This window comes from Notolabrus celidotus, chromosome 19 (assembly GCF_009762535.1).
Source record: "Notolabrus celidotus isolate fNotCel1 chromosome 19, fNotCel1.pri, whole genome shotgun sequence".
Taxonomy (NCBI): domain Eukaryota; kingdom Metazoa; phylum Chordata; class Actinopteri; order Labriformes; family Labridae; genus Notolabrus; species Notolabrus celidotus.
In genome coordinates, this window is record NC_048290.1 from 15090352 (window position 1) to 15114013 (window position 23662).

The 23662-nt window shown below is 42.3% G+C and overlaps 1 protein-coding gene across 1 annotated transcript in view; it reads left to right on the forward strand.

The window, feature by feature from the left end:
• The window catches only part of LOC117831447 (ephrin-A5b-like), a 93128-nt gene that overhangs the window by 42841 nt on the left and 26625 nt on the right, over window positions 1-23662 (forward strand). The gene's annotated exons all lie outside the window — the stretch shown is intronic.

The window sequence follows — 23662 nt, forward strand, 5'->3', positions numbered from 1 at the left end:
TGCACCACATGTCCTCTGGTGTCCGGAGTAGACACCAGAAGACATGTGCAGGGCTGCTGCATGTGAAATATTTTGGTCTGCAGACTCAGTTTATCTCAAAGTTTGGTGCAGTTTCTTGAAGTTTCTCTGGTGGTGAACATACTTGTGGTGGTTTTTATATCTTAAAAGAAATCTTTTTGGGTTTCTAGCCCCCAACTTCACAGTCTTGATTACCTGTCTTCCCTCTCCAATGATGCTTAGTTAAACAGACTCCAGAAATGGAAGAATTAACCAGTGAGACGGTTTAAAAGACAGGTACTTTCTTCATTAACTTTCATTCATTCCTTTTTCTTGTTTTTAAATGCAGAGTCATGATGAAGATTGTGCGCTGCAGTTTAAAAACTCAGAGCTGTACCTTTGCCCCTCTCAAAGTCCATGGTGTCTGATATTGCGTGTGATGGATGGAAGAAAAGCCTCATGCCAAACAGGGTGTTGGAAATGAAAGGCATGATCCCCTCTCCTCCTCCTTCAGCTTGATTTTTCCCTCCATCTTCACCATCACTCTGTCGCAGGTCCTCCATAGCTCACCCCGAGCTGTCAGGCCCAAATCAGGGGAACAGATGGGAAACAAATGGGTTTTGTCTGGCACACATGAGGGAGGGAGATACGCTTATCAGGGCTTCAGCGGTGGGCTTTACCCAGCGCACCTCCGCTGCCCCAAGCCACAGCTGCCCCTTCAGCTTTCTCCCTCCCTCCCCTTCCTCTCTACCTGCCATTTTATCAAAGGAATGTGGGAATGCAGCACAGACAGGGATGGAGGGAAAGACAAAGAGGGATTAAAGCGGAGAGGAAGGAGTCCCAGGGTGCTGACAGGCCCTCTCTCCGGGCCGACACCTTCTCCTGAGCTCAGACGGATTAGAGCCTCAGTGAAGAATCTACCCATCATCCCTCACCAGTCCTCCCTCCTCTCCTACTTTAAACCAGCTACTGTCCCTTACTCCTCCTAGGGGGTACAGTCAGAGGTATCGCAGCTGTCACACTAAAAAAAACCTTGTGCTTGGCACTCTGGCGATTTTCAGCTGAATGAAAACGGAAGCTGGCTCCTCATGGCTTAATTTAGAGATGGTTCAGCAAGTTTCCTGCTCGTGCTGCAGGCCAAAAATGCCCACGACAGGATGGAGGGAAGACTTTTGACTTCCAGTATACCATAAAGTTGGATAGACCCAAACTACAATATGCATTCCTATTGTTGTCAAAATACAATAAATTGAACATGCACTGTGAGACGAAGGAGAAGAATAACGATTTTAAGACTTACGTTGGCTTAAACACAACCTTGGTCTCTAGATACTTGTGGTAGGCAGCTTTAGTTATTGATCAGATTTGCAAGTACTTGACAGAGTAGATAAAAGTCAAGATACATCTTGAACTGCCTTGTCTTTTTCTATTAGTGACATACGGGTCAAGTTCAATCAGCTTGATCAAGTCAAGATCTAATGAAAAAGTGAGGAGAAACAGCTCTAGTTCGTGGTTCTTTTTTGTGTTGCATCCCTTTAAAGTTTTCATGCTTTTTGTACCTCTGAATTCTTTAATTTAGTGTAGATGTTTGTATCCACTTGATGATGAGTCATTGGTTTTATTGCACTTTATAAAGGTCTGTCAGGCACATTTGCGTTCTTTATCTGCACTTTTAGAGCATCCCCGGGACACACATTGACTCTCTGTGCTGCAGAAATCCACTCAGGCCGTTTAAAAACTCATCGTCTGTAATATCATCCTATTGTGCTGCGTTTACTGTCAACACCATCCACTTAATGTTGCCACAGATGCACATATCGGCCGTTGCTGGCACCAAATGTGTGACTTGTCATCCGTGGGGGCGGTCCCACTGACCGCAGGGCCACCCTGATGCTCTCATCCATTTATGGCGAGGCAGTGAGTGTTTCAGTCATGAGGAGAGGCCCAGAGGCAGAGCTGGCAGAGCCCAGGAGTGTTTGTGAGAGGAGGTTAGTGAGTGATTGAACACAGACCTCTGTAATGTGTGTCAGGAGCAAAGAATTGTGTCAAATACTGCGTGATGTGCATGCTGTCTGAGACTGCTGAAAGAAACCTCTTTTTGCAGGCTTGTGGTGTGTGCATGCAAATGCCTTGAGATGTGTGTGCGTTCCTTTATATGCATACATCTGTGAACTTTACTGCAGTGTTAATGAGAAGCAGAACAGCCCGGAGGTGTGTGTGTGAGTGTGTGTGTGTGAGTATGAGCTTTCATCTCCGGTGTCAGATCATCGCCGCACAGAGAGGAAGCGGAGAGGTGAATATTTATTCTAAACAGGGGAAATTCCTCTTTATGAAGACAAATACAGGCTGAGACAGAGCCGGAAAGAATTTCAGGATTAAAGAGCGTCTCAAAGATTCATTAACAGTTATTAAGACGTACAGGTTTTCCAGATTTAATCATCCGTGCCATGATATTCCATCTTGTTTGATCTGCGTTACATTTGAGAACAATAAAATGTATACAAACTGCCTGACTAGCAAGCATTTAATGATTAAAGAATCACTTCATCACCTGGAAACATTAAACGGGCAGGAATCTGTCTTAATGACTCTGCCACAGGGACTCTCTGACAACAGTTTACACTGAAACATATGGTGTAATCTAAACAGGACCCTGCATACAATATACAAAGGTATGACAAGACGTACTGTGCCATGCAGAGTAGACTATACATACAGTGCTACGTGTAAATATTCAATATACTGTAACAGTGTAAATTCTGTGCTTAATACATATCATATAAACATTCAAGGTAACAAATGTTTTCGTGCATGAACTGCTAAGAAGTCAACTACCTCTGCTCCTTCTATTATCTCCTGTAGTGTTTCTCCTCCCTCCTTCCCTCCTTTCTCTGTTCTCTGCGTGAGTGATGAAGCCCGGCGAGCACAGCTGCTCTGTGACCCCTCAGAGGGGTCCCAGTCTTCTCCTGGATTCAGTTTGTGCCTCAGCTCAGCTGGGGAGCCCATCTGTAGAGCAAGTGCAGTACTTGGACACGAAAGCAGACACTGGAGTGCAGGTGCCAGAGTCTGGACTTTGGTTTCAAGAGGAAGTTTAATCCCTTTTATATGTGATATGGCTTTGATAGCACAGAAACCAGCTCCTCCTCAGTCCCAACTTGGTCAGCGGCCAAACACATCAAGACACAACACTGTAGATCTGCCTCAAGCATCATATCTGGGTGTTTGATTGTTTTGATGAAGTCACAGTCTAAGAATGAAGCTTGAAGAGCATGGGGGCTCGGGGTTTGCAGATAAGAACAGTTGATCCTGCCTTCTTCTATTACAGAGTGAAACCAAAAGATTGACTTTTATTGAGTCACCTTTTTTAAGCTTCTCAATGTACATCAGTTATGGGACTATTCTAGAGTTGCCACCCATACCGTTTTTCCCAGAATTGTTCCTTTTTCTCACCAGCTGTCCCGGGAAATTAAAAATCTCTCCCGGGACACAATTTGTCCCGTTTTTGGGGGAAAATACAAAAACGATTTCCTTTGTTCTTTAATCTAGAAAAGTCCCCCGTGCTTCTGCAGCTATTTAGAATGGTCTCTGTTTTCTTCCCGTCTATGCGTATGTCACACACACGATCCCTAGTGCTCAAAGTGGCTCAGGCAAGGAGGGAAACTTGACCGAAGAGAGACAGCAAGCTGAATAGACCGACGTACTCTGTGTTGAGGAGAGAGACGACTGACGAGGAAGGAGATGGAGCAAATACATACAAGGCACCAGCACGGAAAAAAGCAATATACTAGTTACAATCCTGACCGGGCGACAGTGTCAGAGTTTGAATGGGTACGGCCGACCCAGGGAGACAGTTTTTCCGCCACATGCGTATTGTGTCCAGCGAAAATCTCCGTAAAATATGAAGGGAAAAACGCATAAAACAAACAAAAACAGGCAGCAACTTTTATGATCAAAAAAGTTCACCAGAAGAAGAAAAGATTGCAGCGGCAGAGCTTACCAGTGTCCTATGTCCCAATTGTATGTTCTTTTGGTCAGTTCGAACTGGTAATAGTGGCCGAGCCCTCCGCCCCAAACAATTGGCAGTGCCCCTTTTTTTTTTCACACAAATCCAAGTAGGCAACCCTAGAGTATTCATTTAAACCATTGACTGTGTACAAAGATGGACGGCTCGTCACCACCTCCTTCAGTTGTTAAAAGTGAAGCCCCTGCAACCAGCAATGAAATATCGGCTGGTGATGACATTTTTGGAGCCAGAGTCTCTGCAGGAGGGATCAGGGACAGCCCCCTGTGTGTATCCTTAGCATATTCTCTCTGTGTTCCCCCTCTACTTTGCTAATCCGGTGCAGGCAGTGCAGCTGGAATCATATTTGTCAACATCGCTGTCTTTCATCGCGTTTTACCCTTTTTTATATATATCTAATAACTCATGTTGCACCAGTTAACATGGCGGGGGCGTGGTTTATGACCGACCCAGCCAGAAGAAAGAGCTCTAAGTGTTTTGCCTTTTTCTTAGTCTATGATTAAGCCTCCAGTCACAACCTTTGTTCTAAATATTTCAAAGTACCTGAACATGAACTAACTGTGACTTTCACAGAGGTAACTACGTGTTGACTGATGCTGTATTTCCAAAACACGTATAAATTTGGAATATTTCCCAGCAAGCTTTCTTTTTTTAATCAAATAAGATGCTTTTAAAATATCGCTCACATCTGTCCTGTTGAAGTTGCTAATTTATGATTTTGTTATTATTAATTTGATTATCTCAGTGGACCGTGCATATTTGTTGCAGCCCTGCATGTGCAAAACAGATGCAGGAGGGGTTCTCAAAGTGTCACGTTTTGAAGTGCTGAGGTGATGACCAATTCAAATAGTTGGGAGTCAGAAGGTTTTGTAGAAAGTCAAACTGTGATGGAAACTGATTTCAGGGGCAGAACCACACCTGATATTCACTTATGCCAAAACAGTGACCATTATGATGCTGTAGCCTTTTCTAAAATGATCACAGGATATTAGAAGAGAAGAGGCAGAGATCCCATCTGATAGGTAAAAAGGTCAGGAGGGTCATTTACATTCCCCTCATGTGCTGTCTGTCTCAAACCTGCTTCACATCTGCTGCCGGGCTGAAAAGAGCAATGTTGTTCCTTCCAATTAAGACCCCCGACCTGCACACACCGCCATCACCACTGCTGCTGCCTGTCTGCCCTTAGCTGCATCCACCCAGGTGCCCCCGATTGTCTGGCTGTACTGTTATTAAACAGCAGAAATACATTGTTATTAATGCTATTATTTGCACAAACCTAATTATCAAACCTTAAACCCTGTCTGCATATATTTATTTTACATTTTATGGTTTCACTATCCACAAAACATGATTATTTCAAAGCTTCAATGGTGAAATATGTTGAACCACTAATGGTTTATATTAAAAAAAAAAATAGACAAAGCAAATAACAACGATTTGTCCCAAATACTAAACATTTTGGTCACTACCTTTAAGAAATGCACACAAAGAAATTATTGAAATATTTCTGTAAAAAAACGATAATTGAAAACACACTTTAATGTTGTTAGGGCATCGAATATAGGTGTGGATTTTAATATTAAAGAACCCAGTTAAATGTATTCAAACGTGATTTAGCAGGAAATTTATTGTACTTAAAGCTGTTGTTTAATTTAAAGAAATCTGACACCAGGCCTGGATCCTGTATTTCATATTTAGAGCTTTAGTGGCACAAGATGTTGGTGTAGCATTTTGGAAATAAACCCTTGAGTCCTCAGGCAGCGACAGCCCCCAGCCTCCATCTGTGTCCTGCAGTTCGGGCTCTTGTCACCTGACACCATCTGCATGCTAACAGGCCTGTGAGAGGCTCTTCAGGCCGGCCGGCACACTCTGCAGAGCCCTGCTGCGCTGCCCGGTGACAAGTGTGGAGGGACGAGAGCCAGCAGGCACACAGGAATGCAGCAGACACTCACTGTGTGTGTGTATGTGTCATTTCCATTCCTTGAACAGGTTAAGAATGGAAGCCTTGCACTCAGTAGGTTGTTGAAGTCTATTCTTGTTGTTTTCTTAGCTTGTTTGCCTCTGGCTAACCTGTGTCTCTTTGAGAATCTCAACAAGCCTGCTGAAAAAAAGGCCCTTCACTTCCTTTTTGTGTCACACCAGCTGCCCTGTGGCTCTTCCCTCCTTAAGTGACTAAATTATTATTTATCATGCAGGGATTTTATATCTCAATAGCTCATTAGCGTCTCCTCTGTCCCTGTGAAAAAAACACCAGATAGTCAAGGAAGTGCAAATACAGACATTGACCTTTCGTAAGATATTCAGTAACATAAACGCAGTCTGGCTTTGAAATAATACTCCTGTTAAATATGAAGCTAATCACAGCGACACCTGCCAGAGAAAATACGAGCGGCTCGGTTTAAACCGATTATTTTATTCTAAAAATAAGGCACCAGAGAGCTCCATTGTTGTCCTGTATTACCCTGAATGAATACCCTGCACACTTTCTTCTGACTCAGACTCGCACACAGGTGCTTCCTCCTGCAGCACGGTTTTTCATAATTGAATTTGTCCCAGAACAGGTCCCAAAAGCTTTTCAGAAATAACCAAGTCTTTGTGTGCATGAACTCTTCACTAAGTGAGAAATTGGTTTAAGGCTTGACTTTAGGAAGTAGTAAATAGGGACGGGCATTTCAAGCCAAAATACTATTCGATAATCATTGGCATCTATTCGACGATTATTCGAATAATCAACCCCCACCCCCCACACACACAAACATACAAACACCTGTCCCATTAACAGCCCGTTTGTGCGGCAGTCGCGTTAACCATTAGCAGGACGAGGTGCTGCCAGTGGAGGGCACTGACAGCGTCTGTCTCAGTCTTTATGTCGGTGTTTCTGTTACGCAGCGTGGCGTTTGTGTTTACATTTTACAGCCATGCTCAGTCTCTGGAAATACATGTGTTGTAGTGTGAGATTCAGAAACGGAGAAAATCACTGCTACTGTCGCGAATGTTTTCTTCTTCCTTTGCTATTTAATGCAGTTAGCATTCTTCTTCTTCTGTTGTTAGCATCAGAATCTTGGCTTTAGTCTTTGGCAGTCAGACCATCTTCCTGTCTCTGGAATCCCATAATCAAAACTGAGATGACAGAGGCGGGACACCAAACTTTTTTCTTAAAACAGAGAGGATTGAATGTATCCTGAACATGCCAACAGCTGCTTTACAACGTGGGTCTTCAGTTTAGATGGACAACCAATTAAAAGACATGCTGATATAAACATCCTTTAAGTGAAATCTCAACCTCTTTACTTCTTACATGAATGAGCTGCAAAGCTTCAGTGAAAAAAAGTGTGTGTGTGTGTGTGCTGTCGCTCATGACCTGAGCCTAATCATTTGAGGGATTATGGGGATTTGAGTCTTTACCTGCCGTGAGAAACCTGATCAGTCTGTCTGCCTGTGACGGCTGCAGCCTCGGTTTCACTGTCGCACCATCTCACGTTGTGACACCTAACAGGTCAGGGGTCTCATTTATAAAAGAGTGAGTAGAATCCCTACTAAAAGAGTACGTACTCCGAAAACCCGTAAAAATAATTCTGATTTATAAAACTGTTCGCACGCAAACTTTACGCAATGTTCCGTTTATAAATCACAAACCACCTGGAGATATGCGCACGTAGTTCAGCCTCGTATTCCGCCCTTTTCACGCCCACATTCAACCATATACGGTCAATGCAAAGCACTTTGTGAATGAACATGCATACAAATGAGCCGGAAGATCAAAGGTTCTCACGGTGAATCACGGCAACAACGGAGAGGAAGACGGAGGAAATAAAGTTTCTGACACACAAACCGTGGTCCTCGTGAAAGAAGCGGAGGTCAGAGAGCACGCATTGTTTGTTTCTTACAACAGGAGGGACACAAAATAAATACAAATAAAGAATAAAAATGTCGAGTGACTCCACGTCGCTGCAGCATTCATGTACCCGTCAGCAGTGCCAGAGCATCCATCATTCATCACTATGCACATGTCTCACTGCAGTGTTTCATGTTTACAGGACACAGACTTTTATTTCACATTACAGAGAGATCACGTCCTTCAGAGATCTCCTCTCTGATATTATCTGACAGAAGTTTGATCCGTGAATATAAGTTTTAATATGCTGGTTTCATCCTGTGCAGCTTGGCCTGCGCTTTGACTGATTATGATGATATGTAAGATAATAACTGTGAGAACCGGGCATGGCTTTACTCCACACTTTTCTCATTAACACAGTAAACACATGCAGGTGAGGAAGATGTGATCAGTGTGTGAGGCAGCCATCACTGTGTCTCTGCGCTCCGCGTGCGCCGTACAGCAGTCTTTATTAAAAGTATAACTACACTCAATGACTCTGCACAGCGTTAGAATCATTGAAAACATGACTGTCACTTTGCTCGGCAGCTTATTTACGTCTTCTGATGTTACTTTGGTTTTACCTCCCGACGAACACGTTAGGATACGGCCTGCGTGTTTCCTCTACACTTGGAGAAACTGGAGAAATGTGACGGTGAAACAAAGCTGATTAAATATTTGATGAACTTTAAGACAAGCTTTTATCTTTTAATGATAGCTTATTGGAAACGACTCACCACAGACACACATTCAAATAGAATATGTAGATTTTAGTGATGATGGTGACGCGGGTCTGTTAATGTTGTTATCCAATGAATGAAATGTGTATAATCTGACTTCAGTTCCCCCTCTCACCAACTGCGTCGCCAATTTCTCCCTGCCTCTAAAATGTACGTACGCCTGGATCAGAGTTTGCTTACCGTTAGTCACATTTTCATGTCAAGTTTGTTTTTTATAAATCACAAACTTGGCGTGAAAACTGGCATACGCCAATTTCAGGCCCCGTTTTGTGCGTAAGCAACCTTTATAAATGAGACCCTTGGACGTGTCACACCTTCACCATACACACATCCATGCGGTTAGACACTGTTTATCAAAAGTGCTCCTGCGACCTCATCCCGCCTCTATACACGACTACACACACCTACTCAAATACACAGAGCGGGCCAGTAAAGCCGCCTGTGTGTATAGTGGTCAGGCTGGAGCAGTTTGCTTTACCTGACTGATGATCGCTCAGTCTGTCAGAGCAGCAGAGAGCCTTTGTTGAGGTGGATTAGCTGCCTGCAGGGCCGGGCTCGGGTTACTGCAGGGCTGGACTCAGCTAGCGCCTAATGACAGAGGAAAGGTGCACTCTGTGACCTGTAGGTGTTAAACTGAGACCTCTTCTCAACTGAGGTGACCTTGCTCTGCCATCGGACAGGTACAATGTGCAGGGTGACATCTTAACTCTCATTTCACCACTGATTTCCCACATCACCTCAAACCAAAGCTGGAATATAAGGTGGATGTGAATTCAGTGAGGCAGAAATCAGAACTGCTCCACTGTGGTCCATGACCCAAAAAATACTCATACCTGTGAAATCATGATTACTGAGGATCACTGGACTCTTCTCTGTCTTGGTTGGAAACATAACCAGTCATTAAGCTCTACCTTGACCAGGAAACCTTTTAGACATTAAGGAACTTCACCGAAAGGATGAGGAACCCTTGGAAGGAACCAGTTTTTAAAGCTGAAGAGACTTTATTTTACCTCCCATAAGTCCTCTTCCCAAAAATACAAGGATGCAAGAGTCAGGGCTAAACATAACCAATTTAGTCTTGAGGCACATGAAGGTTGAGGGACGAGCAAGGGATCTGTGGTCAGTTTTTTCCTCAATATCAACTTAAACTCCTGTGAGAAATGTATGTTGTGTTTTGATTTTGGCGCTCCTGTGGTCTTAGCTCTTAGTTGACTTCGTCCTGTTCATTAGAACATTTTCAACAAAAAATCTCATCCTGGCTTCTATTAAGAGTCAAATTTATCATTCATTCTGAACATTTACTTATGTAAAAGGCTTTTTCTTCTGGATGCTTGTCCAACACCCGCCCTGCAGCAGTGGTTACAAGCTTTGAAAATCTCAATAGTGTTGTCACCAATGGTCCCGTTTGCTTTTGAAGGTCATGAAAGGGGATTAGTATTGATTTCAGTCTGTTTCAGTACCAGTTAAGAACTCCTCAGTGGAGCTTCAAGCGACTGTCCTATCCTGATGTATTGCTGTAAAACACACAACCGTGGCGATTGTGGCAAGAAAAGGTTTATGCAAGACAGATTTGAAACATTAAAAACTTACTGGGGAAGGAGTGAAATGAGGAAGACTTATTGAGGAAGAAAAGGCTGTTTAAGTGTAAATTTGGGGGGCAGTTGTAGTGCAGTCTGTGAGTCTGTAGAGACATAACTGTGGAACCAGAGGGTCAGCAGTTCATGTCCCGGTACAGACAATAATATGGAAATTGGGCCGGTGGCTGCAGAGGTGTCAGTTCACTTCTTGGGCACTGCTGAGATGCCCTTGAGCATGGCACCAAACACTTCCCTTCACAGGGCGCCCATCTATGTGCACCCCCTGTCACTGTGACATCTCTTCATTAGTACATGTCCACAGGACGCTGCTTGTGCATGCATGTGTTTATCTGGCCTGTGTGTGAGCTGCATATTCATCAGAGTGTAAAAATTGAATGCCTCCCTGAGGATTATTGAAGTATGTCTTCTAATTGACAGGAGTATGCATAACCAAACCACAGTATCAGCTGATGTGATAAGTTTTGAAGACTGCACACGTAGCTGCACAGAGAAAGAGACACCAAGGCTCCAGAAAGTTATTCTGGACATACCTTAAAGTTAAAGTCAAAGAAAAGAGGAGATTTGAGAAACGTGTGTGTGAAAGCTGCAGTTGAAATGTGTATTTATGCGTACACTGAGTTATGTTGTTGACTTTGATTTGATTTAATTGAATCCAGACAGTTTTGTGGAGGGTAACAAGAATTATGTCCAAATGTTTGTGTCTGTGTGTTTATAATGGTTTGGTGAGCTGCTCGGAGCCCTCTGTTGGTGTAATTGGCTGTTGTTCAGAGGGTAAACACTATCTGAGAAGTGTTGAGCCTGTGAAGTGTTCACTGTGTGTGTGCTGAAAGCAGTGTGTGAATCGTGTGTTGGACTCTGTGTGTGTGTTTGCTGACTGATGTGTGTTCAGGGTGATTTTAAACTCTGGCCCTCTGTCATAAACTGCTTATTTCACACATACAGACGTTTTCTTTCCGATGTGTCGGTCCTTTAGGTCAGACATTCAGCAGAAACACTCGTCACATGTGTCGGACCACCATCAGTGACGGAGGAATGTGTCTGCTGCTCTATTTTAACTCAGAGAGGCATTTTTTGTCAGCGATGCACTTGTGCTGTTTTAACTTGTCGTGCCGATGTGTGTGGAGATGTTTTCAATTTTACATTGTTTTGAATTAAAGTCCAGCTGCCTCAAACTCTGACTTTGTCAAAGCAACACCCGTTATTAAAAATGTAATCTAACAGCTTCCAGAAGGTTGAGAACCAGAGCTTTGTCTGGGCGACATGGATGCAAAATCATTGCTGTTGGCTTTTGTCAAAATTGGCAAATATGTTAACAGTGTCGAAACATATTAAACTAGGCATGATGAAAACAAGAAGCACGCTGAAATCCAAGTCTCAGGACTATTTAGAGGTTTTATTTTGATCAAAATTGAAGTTGTAAGTTTGTGTTTATGATATAATAAAGTCAAACATCCCAGAGGCTTCTTATCTTGTGTACCCAGCATTCATTGTTTGTCTTTCTTGAACTTTGTGTTCCCGTAACCTTCTAGTTTAACACAATCATCACGTGAACTGACTTCCAAAACTAACCCACACATAAACACACACACACACACACACACACACACACACACACACACACACACACACACACACACACACCCACACTCACCCACCCACACACACCCACACACAGACACAGAGCTCGGCTGAGCTTTTGTTGTGCTTATCAGCAAATATTGTCATGCTTAAATGCTTCAGTAATATTTTAAACATGAAAAACACTTTACCTACCAAACCCTGTGGTGTTGGTAATGTCAGATGCTTAACCTTTAGCTTGACTGACATTGTATTTATTTCTCTTTAAGTGTTGATCTTTGTTTTTTGAAATAATAGAAAGATACATTTCCGCTATCCTTATTTATTGCTGGTCATGTTCAGTGATTTTTTCAGCTTCCATATCTCAAACTGTTTCTTCAAATCCAGCTGAATACTAGAGATCAGTATTTCTTTTGTAATCACATCAATTTATTAAGAGAATCATGCATCATGACAAGTCGACACCAGGACTACACCCTGATGTGATTCTGCTGAAACCCGATCACAGTATATTGAGTTACTGCCACGCCCTGGTCAAATAACTCGCTCCTGGATTTTGCTCTAAAACACTGCTCTGCTAATTGTTGCAGAGATCGAACCTGCGGTTGTTTTGATAACTGAGTGGTCTCTGCTACTGCTAATCTGCCCTCCCTCTGCACATTCAAACACTGAAGGACAGGAAGGATGTACATTAAGGGCCAAAGTACTCAAAGTCATAAAAAGTAATGACAGTGTCTGCTGATGCCGGCGAGCAGCTCCAGTCCAACGGTGTGCCTACGCTCCATTATTTGAAGACGCTCTGTGAGTGGTCGTATCTTTTTACAACATTCCTAATGGTTATGGATGAAAATGATGGCACACATGATGACGCCGCTTTTTCCACAAAGCAATAATGGCGGTCACATGCCATTTAGAGCAGGAGGGAGAGGTTAGTAATGGCAGAGAAAGGACAGGGAGAGCGAGAGGCAGAAGGTTAGGGGTTGTATTAAAGCGATTACAGATGAAGGGTTAGGGTGGCAGCCCCAGGAGCGGGTGGAAGAGGAGCCGGCAGGGAGATGAATAGACGGGTCGTAGTGTAAAATGAGCAGAGAGGAAGGGTTAAGATGGCAGGTTCAGCCCTGCTCTGCTCTCTCTGTCTCCCCAGGGGGTAGATGAGAGATGAGGATGCCTGTCATTCAGTGAAGGGGAGTATATTTATCCAACCCTCCACCCCACTATGTCTCCACTGACTCCCACTGAATATATTTCTAAAACCGTTTGAGCTCTGTTCTCTCTTTCCTCCTTTAGATGTTTCATTTTTCCCCTTCACTCCTTTCTCTTTTTTCTCACCCTTATTTCTCCCTTTGTCTCTCTGTCTTTGAACTTCTCGTGTCACTGTTCTGTCGATTTGCAAGTGTAATAGAATCGTATTAATAAGGGTCATTTTAAAAAAGTAACATTTGTCAAATAGCTAAATTCAGCTGAACCATAAAAGAGTAAAGCTAGTTTTTCTTGAACAGTAATAATTGCACAAAAAAAATCATACATTTCTAAATTATGGGACTACGTCAAATAATCTTAGATTCTACGAGTTTCAAGTGCACCTTCACACGAACCAAATTTCGTCAGGATTCAAGGTATCCCACTGGTTGTTTTTTTTTAATTAAAGACATAAAACAGATTTTAATAGCTACACTACTTTTCCAGGTTTCTGCTAACTGCTGCTTTTATAACATGTTGGAAATATTTTTAAACTAATGCATTTTGTTGATACCAGCCAGATAATCTCACATAACTGACAGTACGTTTTGCTTTATGAAGGCATTGAATCAAAGAGACAATGGATTATTTTTACCTCGACACATCTGACAAAGGCAGGACTTTCGTTTTTCAGAGGTTTAGCAATGAAATGCCAATTTTTGTTCGTAAAAATTGGATGGCACCACTTATTAATCACTCAAGTGAACCCCTCATGAATGGGCCAAGCTGTCACTCACAACTACAGCTGCAAGGGGATGAAAGATGGAGTGACACAGTGATTGTTTAGGACAAAGTGTCTCGGAGGTAAAAACCAAGTTATTCACCAACTGTGAGGAGAGTTATGATTCTAATTTTAAGACAGTGGTTATAAATGCAGCAGAGTCATTAAACAACTGTTTGGCGTAGGATGGTGTATGCATAAAGACAGCTTCAAAATGCATGTATGAGTACATTACTGAAACATGAAACAAAGTTATACCCATTTCTAGACCATTCATCTAATCAGCAGCAGGTTATTGTAATTTTTACGGTACTTGAATGTGGCTGTTATATTTTGAAAGGTATCAAGGAAGTGATTTGGTGAATGGTGTTAAAAAGGACCTGCTAACTTTTAGTCCAGTGTTACACAAATTATGATGCTGAAAGAAGCATATCAGTTGTTTTAAATCAGTCTAAACGATTGGCACAAATCAAAACAAAAGGTTTTTCTGACTTCATGAACAAACTGGAGGATTAAACCATACAAAGGTTGACTCCTCTACACAAAATATAACGTGACCTTTTAAAAGCTGAAAAACTTGAGTTTCATGACACGAAAGCCTTGAGGAATAAAACTTGATATGACTTTACTGAAGGTCCCAAGTGACATGTAATGAAACCTACACATTCAACCATCCTAAAGTTAAGTATAGTAATTCAAGTTCTGTTAAAACAACCTATATTTAAGCTAGACTTATAAAGTCACTGTCTTATTTTTGACCTTATTCGTCTTGTCCATTTTTAACTCGTCACATATTTTGTCAAATCCCCAAATTCACAAATCAACTGTGCTGATAGTTTAAAGCTCCAAACATCTCTCTCAGTCGGTGTTTTGGCCCCCGTCCACACATTTCATACCCTGTTAGAGCTCTGTCTCCTTTGCCAGATCTTGATTTCTCTTTTTTCTTCTGACCCACAAACAAGGACAGGCGGTGACAGTGTCGCCAGCAGCTGTCAGGGTGAGACGGCGAGGAGAGAAGTGTTGTTGCGTGTTGAAGTCTGAACAGCAGGCTAGTATCTCCACTCCAATAACAATTACATCAAGTGGTGTGTTAAATGAGGTGGCCCACGGTTCAGCGGCTGGGGCTAATCACAGCAGTCTGCTCCCTAAAACACGGCGATAATGACGGGCAGAGGGGAGGATTGGGTTGCAGAGAAAATGCTTAATTTAACCCAGGTGAAAACCATACATGCGAAAAAAGACACTGTTGCAGACTATGGATGTGATAAAAACAAAGTTCCTGACTATGAGATAATCTGAAGAAAGATACACATCTGTCTCCCTTTCCTCGGCGAGGTGTGGAGGCGAAGAAGCCGCCTGTCGTGCTCTCATAGAGATGGAAACTGGTCCGTGGTGAGGTGATCTATCAACAGCGGCTCTTTTCCTCCTTTATGGCCCTCTCCATCATCACATCCAGGCAGTAAATCCGTCCTCAAACTGACACGCAGCTGCTGACATGTGGTTCCTATCTGATGATTTCACAACTGGCCCAGACTCAGTCGAGGTGACGCTTCGCTCAGCGAGGAGCGGGCCGATAGCTGATCCGGGGTCGGCAGTGAAGTTCAGAGAGGAGACGGGGTACGTGTCAGGTGTTGAGGAAACATACGGATATAATGCGGATGTGGCTTTGGTGAAACATTTTGAAGTTGTGTTTCTGCCTGATAGAGGGCTCAGTTTGGTTTAATGCTGATCAGCTGTTGCACAGCAGCTGCTGATATTTCTTTTGGCCCTGTCCACTCGGTCCAGGCGGCCTGCTTTGTCCCGGAACAGACTTCTGCTGCTCTATGTGGCCTTTTGCTCTGAATATCGTGGGCTGTGTCTGCAGAGTGCATGTACATGTGGGTGGAGGGGTTTGGATGAGTGCTTTTTTTCTTAACTTTTATTTATCCAGGGAGGTTTCCTGTTTGCGACGCCCTCGCCAAGTCACTTTACCACCTTCTGCATCCATTCCAAGTGCTGCACGCAGTGTGAGTCCAGAGATGGATCTTGTGTGGACGGTGGAAGTGGAAGTGGAAATGATATAGTGGCACAGACAGTTGTTGATCTTTTATATTCCTTGTTGTGAATTTTGTTACATGGGTGGAACTTCTTTCAAGGTGCCGAAACACTTTCATGGAAAATCTTAAAAGTCAGGATTGACGCTTATCAAGGTTACTCTGTATGATTGACAAATCAATCTCAGAGCAGATTTTAGTGAAGGCATGTAAGAGAAAATATATCTGATGGTCTGTAATGAAAATATTAAAATATGAAATCCAAAAAACTGACAGCAACTGGACGAATAAGATGATCCTTAAAGCAGGGCATGCCATTGAATCTCATCCTTCAGACCGTCAGTTATTTTGGAGATAATAATAACAACTTTTGCTTCTTTGAATTTCTGAAACATTAAATCAGATTAGATCCTGGATTAAAATGTGCTTGAATTAGAGAGCTTTCCTCTCTGTGCTTTAACCAGTAAGGCATAAAAGAACCCAAAATCAACAACCCTCAAGTCCACCATCCTCCATGTTCAGCTCCCTCTGCCTCTGTTGGTTCAGACTGTATGTTGGTGGGTGTGTCTGCAGGTTCTTTATAGATTCATATGTGTTGTAATTTTGGAGCACCTCTCAGGTGTATTTATCATCAGTAGCAGTGGGAAACTGTTTTATATGCATTAAAGTTTGCCCACAGGAAGCCTAAAAAGACGAGACATCACCTCAGCCAGTGAACACCTCGCACCGCGCTGAATATGTGAATGAGCAACATGGCCTCTGCCGGCGCTGACACTCGAATGCAACAGGGGGTGTGAATATGAAATACAGCCCCTTCAGGTGGATTGTGTGAACCCGAGCCTGGACTTCTAAAGGCGGCGTGTTGTGAATCTGAGCTGGACTTCTCTTAAGGCGGTATGTGAAGATCTGAGTGAGCCTGATAGTTTGCAGGCTGATGGACGAGACTTTGACAGACATTCGGTGTCAAGGGGAGGGAGCAGGGGGGTGCGATGGGGCCCTGTGAGGGCAGATTGAACGAACCAGGTGGTACGGCTCGACGCTGGCATGCGGGGCACTCTCAGGGCGCTTCTATGTTTAGCCCTTACATGATGTTACATGTGCTGTTTTTTCTGGGCCTGCTGCGGGATGTTAGGAGGACAGAGCTGTGCCTTCTAAGTGTTTCTGCCCCTGTAGCCTTTTATCTTGGACACTTTAGACCTCTTAGTGGCTTTATAACACAAATAGTTCACCGCAAGTGTGTTCCATATATTAAAGACCTACACTGTTAAGTATGGGAGATAAATGCATTATGAACTTCATTAAAAGAAGCACGTTTTGTACAGCTTAAGATAGTTAAACTCAGACTTTCCTCACATTTACCTGAATCAGTCTCTTGACCTGAAGCGCTCAGTTCAATGTGGGGCTCAGAGTTCAGTGAAATCATCAAAAGAGCAGCTTACTAACAGACTTCTGAGCGTGCTCTGTGCTATAATACGCTGAGTCTTTAATACACGTTAAGCTTAGTCTTGGTTATTTCCTCTGATGGTAATAAAAACAATGTGAAACACATTGAAGGTTAGTATCCACCTAAGACCCTCACCCCATAAAAAGCTGTAATTAAACAAAGTTACAGAGCAGGCTGCAGCCTTATGTAATGTCACCAGCTCTGTCGTAAAGTGGCAGCAGAGTCAGCCATAATTTTTTATGATTTAAATTAGAAACTGACTTATCAAACCGAGGAAGTGAAAAGGAAACCCGAGATGATGGAAAGAGATATTGTTTGGATTTAGTTTCTCAAGTTTATTAATTTTGTTTCTTCAAATTCAGTCGAGTCCGTTTTCATTTCCAAGATTAATGAACCAGATTTTGTTTCCTCCAACCTTAGTTCAAACTCATATTTTAACCGTTCTTCTGTGTTTGTTTTGGAGTCTTTGGTAGTATATTATTCCATCCTATTCTTAATTTATATCCCATTCCTCTTCAGTGTTGCTGTCCAGACGCCATGTTTTCATTGCTTCATTGCAGCCAAACGTCTTCTCAGAAATCCTCTCAGGTCACGACAACACTGCAGAGGATTCCTACAAACAAGATTTCGATAACGAGATTATGTCTGTCTAAACTAATTTTCCTGAAAAAGGCATCCCAAAAGATTTCACTTTTGGTAAAAGGCTCATGGGACTGGGTGCTTCCCAAGCAATCTGTTCTAAATGCCTGCATTACTGTTTCCACAAGTCTTCATTTTTGCTCCAAAACACGAGTATCATGCATATCATGCATCTGTATCCAAACTCTAGTAGTCATGGCCTCTTATATTTCAGTGGGCAAAGTGAGGGTCATGCATTCACCTGTGCCTGTACTGACATGCCTGCACAGTAGAAACGTCTTACCCCTTCACTAACACAGTGCAAGGTGTGCTAAGGATGCCATGAAGATTGCAAGGGGTGGACAGAAAAGTAAACATGAATGAAGTCTGTTTTTTGTTTCCTCAGATCTTTTGTCACTTAAATGGGTGCTTGACAAGCTCCAAACACACACACACATACACACTCACATGCTGTTTTTGCAGGAGAATCTCAAGGGACCACCATGACATGTTATTCACAACAGACTCTGTAATTATACAGAAATTATAGAGGTAAAAGAACAGAGAACGTGACGTGTTGTTAAAGCAGTCATTCTCTGATTTCTGCTGTGAGATGTTCGTGTTTCACATGTTGTTCTGCAGGATTTATACGGATGTCTCCATCTATTACACTCATACATTAAAACATGCCTTCAGCTGCCTGCTTTGATTACATGACCCTCGCCTTGCATGGCACAGCAGCCTGTGAGAGACTCCCCTTTTGGTCTGATGCCCTACTGTGCAACAGAGTCAGGCTCTGACTGAGCTGCGTTTTTCCATCGAGATAGATGGAAAAGATTCTCACATCTGGAACTTTTCTTTCTTCACGTCTGCTTTGTTTGGTCCTTTTTAAGTTCATACTGGGTTGGGAGCCGTTAATGTTATGGGACCCATTGAGACTAACTATGTGATATTGTGCCATACAAATAAACTGTCTCATAACTGAGAACGCCCACACACACACAAACACAAAACAAGCGCACACACAGACCTCCTTGCTCGTATACAGGACCTATGGGAGTTTTAAATCAAGGATGTGCTCTAACCCACTCCCATCCTCCACAATCCTCACATTTTCTCACGTCATTTTGGCTTCTCCTTTCACATTTCTCTCACTACTCAATCCTTCTCTCTGCCACTTTTCACCCCCTCCCCCTCCTCCTCCTCCATTTCAAACCTTGAATGTAATCCTTTCTCACCCCTTCTTTCTCCCCCTCTCTTCTCAGAACACAACAAATTTTTTCCGAGTCTGAGTTTTTAGCGTTTCACCATCTCCCCACTGAACGCCTATTACTGCACCACGTCATCTCCACCGCACTTTGATGTGTGTGAGACCTCACTGGTGGATAAGTGCTGGTGTTGGTGAACGTGTGTGTGTGTGTGTGTGTGTGTGTGTGTGTGTGTGTGTGTGTGTGTGTGTGTGTGGTGTGTGTGGTGTGTGTGGTGTGTGTGGTGTGTGTGAGTTTGAGTTTGCAGGCTTGTCATGGGCGGGTGATTGAGTCCAGACATTGCGGGTCCCTTTCCTCACCGCCGTCCCCCCTCCTCCCTCCTCCCTTGGTTGTGGGTTCAGAGTGTGTTGGGGTTGAGGGTGGGCGGGGCTGCAGGCTCCCTGGGGTGCAGTAAAGTGATAGGGCAGCACAGGGGGGCTCAGATCAACCCTCGGGAGGGGGGGTCAGGGGTCGTGGTCTCGGTCCTGCAGAGAGAGGATCAGGGCTGTGTTAGTGAAGCAGCTTCAGGTGGGGTCTTCCTGCAGAACTCGATGCTGCATGTGTGTTTGTGTGTTTGTGGTAGGTTGTGCATCAGTCTTGTGGGATAACAGATTCCTTGTATTTTTCTTCTGAAATTCTACTTTAATATTTTTTTTTGTATCTTCCTTTTCCTTTCTTTGCAAGCTTCCATCACACATTCACAGCATCAGTTCAATGAAATAATATAAAAATACTGGATTTCTGAAGGGTTTGCTATAAGAACAATGAGATGATGTTAGCTATCAGGGACCGAGTCTTAATTATAAACAGTGGTAGCACTCAGTTTAAAACCTCTTTTATGCAGCAGTTGAGGACTATAGCAGATGTACCAAAAAAAAACAAGTAGTTCTGCAAACAAACTCCACACCTGAGCCTGTTACGTACTCGCACAGGGAGCAGGTTAAGACTTAAGACTTAAGAATAGCTTCAAGGTAGAAAGTTGTGATAAGTCCAGTTAAACTGAAACACTGAAGGCCATAATGCTTATAACTGATAATGACTGCTGAATTGAACTGTTGGAATCAGATTTTGATTTTGAATACGTTCTATAAAATTATGTTTTAGATTAATCCTTGAAATCGATGATACTACAACAATGATGTTGTGAAATAAAATACAGTGTAACGAAAGTTAATGAAGTTTAATCCACTTGGTCCAAAATATGAAGCAGTTTTAGGACATTAAAAAACACAAATCTCTGCAGCAATGGTTGTAATAGATACTTTAGAGATAAACAAGACAAAGGTGAAGAAGATGACTCTGAGCAGGACGACCAACAGAAAGAAGAGCTCAAAGTTCCCAGGAACAAAATACAGGAGTGAATGAAGCGCGGGGCATTTCATGGATAATTTAGTTTCGTAGAAAGACTTTTTAAAACTTCAGCAGCTCCTAAGATAGACGGCAGCGAGGTCACTCCGTCACCTGGACTCAGACACTGACCAAACACTGACTCTGGGGCTGAATAATGGGCTGTCACTAACCCCTGACCTCAGCTCAGAGTCTAAGGTGTCAGATCGATATCAGTCGAGGACGGTGAGCCGCTCGTCTGAAGGGAGGCATCCTGGGATACATTCAACTGCTCTCTCTGGCTGTGTGCTCTTCAAGGACACAACTGTTAAAGCCTCTGGAAATGTACTTTAACAGTAAAACTGCACTTATGATATCAAAGTTGAAAGTCTCATTAAGGACCTGATGAAATTGGATTTTTAAAAGACGTATGTGTTAGCAGTTTTGTCATTTGTCAAGTCTGTGCAGGCGTGTGGGATCATGTTTTGATTGACATAGATGTGAACACAGCAGTGACGCATGTGGCAATCAATGTAGCTCAGCCCAAAGCTATGTTTGAGTCATCAGAAAACAGAATCAGAGGCTCTGCCATTTAGAAGTGTTCATTTCAGTTGTTCACTGAATTGTGAGTTACAAAAATCTTTGCTATCATAGTTAGCAGTTAGCTTAAACATTGCAAACGTCAGCAGTGTGGCCTCTATTTGAAATTATAAATGCAGTAAGAGAAGATAGCTGTGTTATAGTCAGTGGTGGATAAAGTACACGTCTTCATTACTGAAGTCAAAGACAAGTTTCAAATGTTCATCTGGAATCAAACCAGCGTGTTAGCTACTCCACATGCTTTCTCAGGTTAGATGCTGATGTTTTGGAGGCTGTGATGAAGTTTGTGTGATAAACAGATCAGAGATTTACAACAATATAAACAATCATTCTTTATTTCAAAACCTCAAATTTGGGTTTAAAATATGGCCGTGGTGCTCAGGTAGAGAATCATCATCCTTCTCAGTCATAGCCATCATCACCACGACTAAATGAACGCACTGATCTGAAGAACGTTTGAGCTACGCTCAACCGAGGTCCGGCTACACCACTGAGACAAACCAAACACAAGTACACCAACAGTTTACAGTCTTTGGGATCTGATCTCAGAAAGGAAAATTCATCAGGTGACTTCAAAGCAAAAGTAGTGAGTAACTAGAGCACTGATAGAAATATAGAGGGGTCAAAAGGATGATATTTGTCTTTAAATGGAGTAAAAGTGATAAGTTACCCAAAAATTTATACTCAAGTAAAGTACAGATACTCAAAACATGTACTTAAGTACTGCACTCGAGTAAATGTATTGTGTTACTGCCCACCACTTGTTATAGTGTTAATATTTTACAAACTAGTGATCCAAAAGTATTCTCCCCAGTCATGCTAAATACCCACTGACAATAAAACACATAAACATCCTGGACATAATTGTTTAAATAACGGTAAAGCTGCAGAGTAGTATGAGTTACCAGAATAAATTCAGAATTTTCACAATACATATTGATTTGAAACATGCCCGATTCAAACTCCAACATCAGGAAAGTTAACAGAAGCTAACACGAGACCTTTTGTGAACATATGACCGTAATTATCAAAGTGAAAAAGCTCGTGTGGATTTAACTTTATGTTTAAATAAAGTCTTTAATTTATATGTTTAATCAGAAGGTGCACAAAGTGATCTGAAGCATCCTCCACTCTGATGCTGACAGTCGCTGATGGGTCATATTTTAGCACGGTTATTTTAACAGGACCCACTCCGGGCCTCCTGCAGAACGTACGTGTGTACTCGTTTGTCGTTGTGCGAGCAAGCCTGCATGCGTGCACCTGCAGGTATGAACGCTATGCATTTACCCAAAGGGTCCATTCTCTGGTCACGCAACATGTTGTTGTTGTAAACTGTCTTCATGGCAACCTGAACGTCCATGTTTGACACTTCAGCGGTTTATGGCTGAGTCTGTCGGCCCCCTCTGGGTTTTACACTGACTGAATGACGGAGCCCTGCTGTGTGTGTGAGTGTGTGCGTGTGTGTTGACTGACACTAAACCCATGCTGCTGTTGCTGCTTTGACCTCCCTGACTCCAGAATAGCATTGTGAGTAATTAACCTGCTCCGACCATGTACGACAGACAGGACGAGAATCACGAATATTCATCTTAAAGGGACACAACGCTCAGATCAAACACCTCTCAGTCTTTTTTTGGCTGAAAAATTGTGAACAAGCAAAAGTGATACTACACATGCATATTTTAGCTGATTACCAATCAGGTTGAGATTGTTTTGAGTGGAAGATCAAGAAACTGATTCATGAATCCTGTTTCATGAAAATCAGGTCAGCTTGACATGCAAAGATGTGAACGATGACAAACTAACGATGTCAAATTTAAGAATATGGTTGATGTTAAAGGGTCCCATTGTGAATTATTTTGAATGAAACGCAAAACATACAAACCAATGCATATTGTGAAATCAATGATTATAATCAGATGTTATCTATAAAGCCCTTACAGGGATAGTTTTTTAAAGTGGGATTGAATGAAGTACTTTATTGTGCTAATACAGATTCAAACAGCTGATCAGAGCCCTGCAGAATGTGCTGCGTCTGAGAATAGTGCAAAAACAAATTGACTGTCTGATGGCAAAGTAAGAATAGTGTTTCAGTTGGAGTTTCTTAAACGTAGTTAAATTACGTGGTAGAGTTGACCCCCTCTGCAGTCAAATGTCTAAAGTTTGGACACACCTTCTCATTCAATGGTAGAATCTAAAATATAAAACATAATTAAATAATTCCATATATGTTCTTTCATAGTTTTGATGTCTTTGGTACTAATCTAAAGTGTTTCAAATAATTAAAATAAATACAAACCCTTGGTTTCAAGGTGTTTCCAAACTTTTTTTTTTTTTTTACTTTTGACTGGAAGTGTACATATATTGATGAACATATAAACTACCTCTTCAATGATAACATACAGGGAAGCAAAAAGAGGACATTTTCTACAAAAATTGCCAGTACCACACTAATAACAAAAATATGACAAAAACTCTAAAAAGTAGTGGTGAAATACAATCCAAATAAAAGTGTGTAAATTTGCGCCACACTAATTACAAAACTCAACAAAAACAATCTAAAGATTAATAACATGAATGAATAATGTAGTACAAGATAAATAATGAATTAATAATTGCTTTAAAT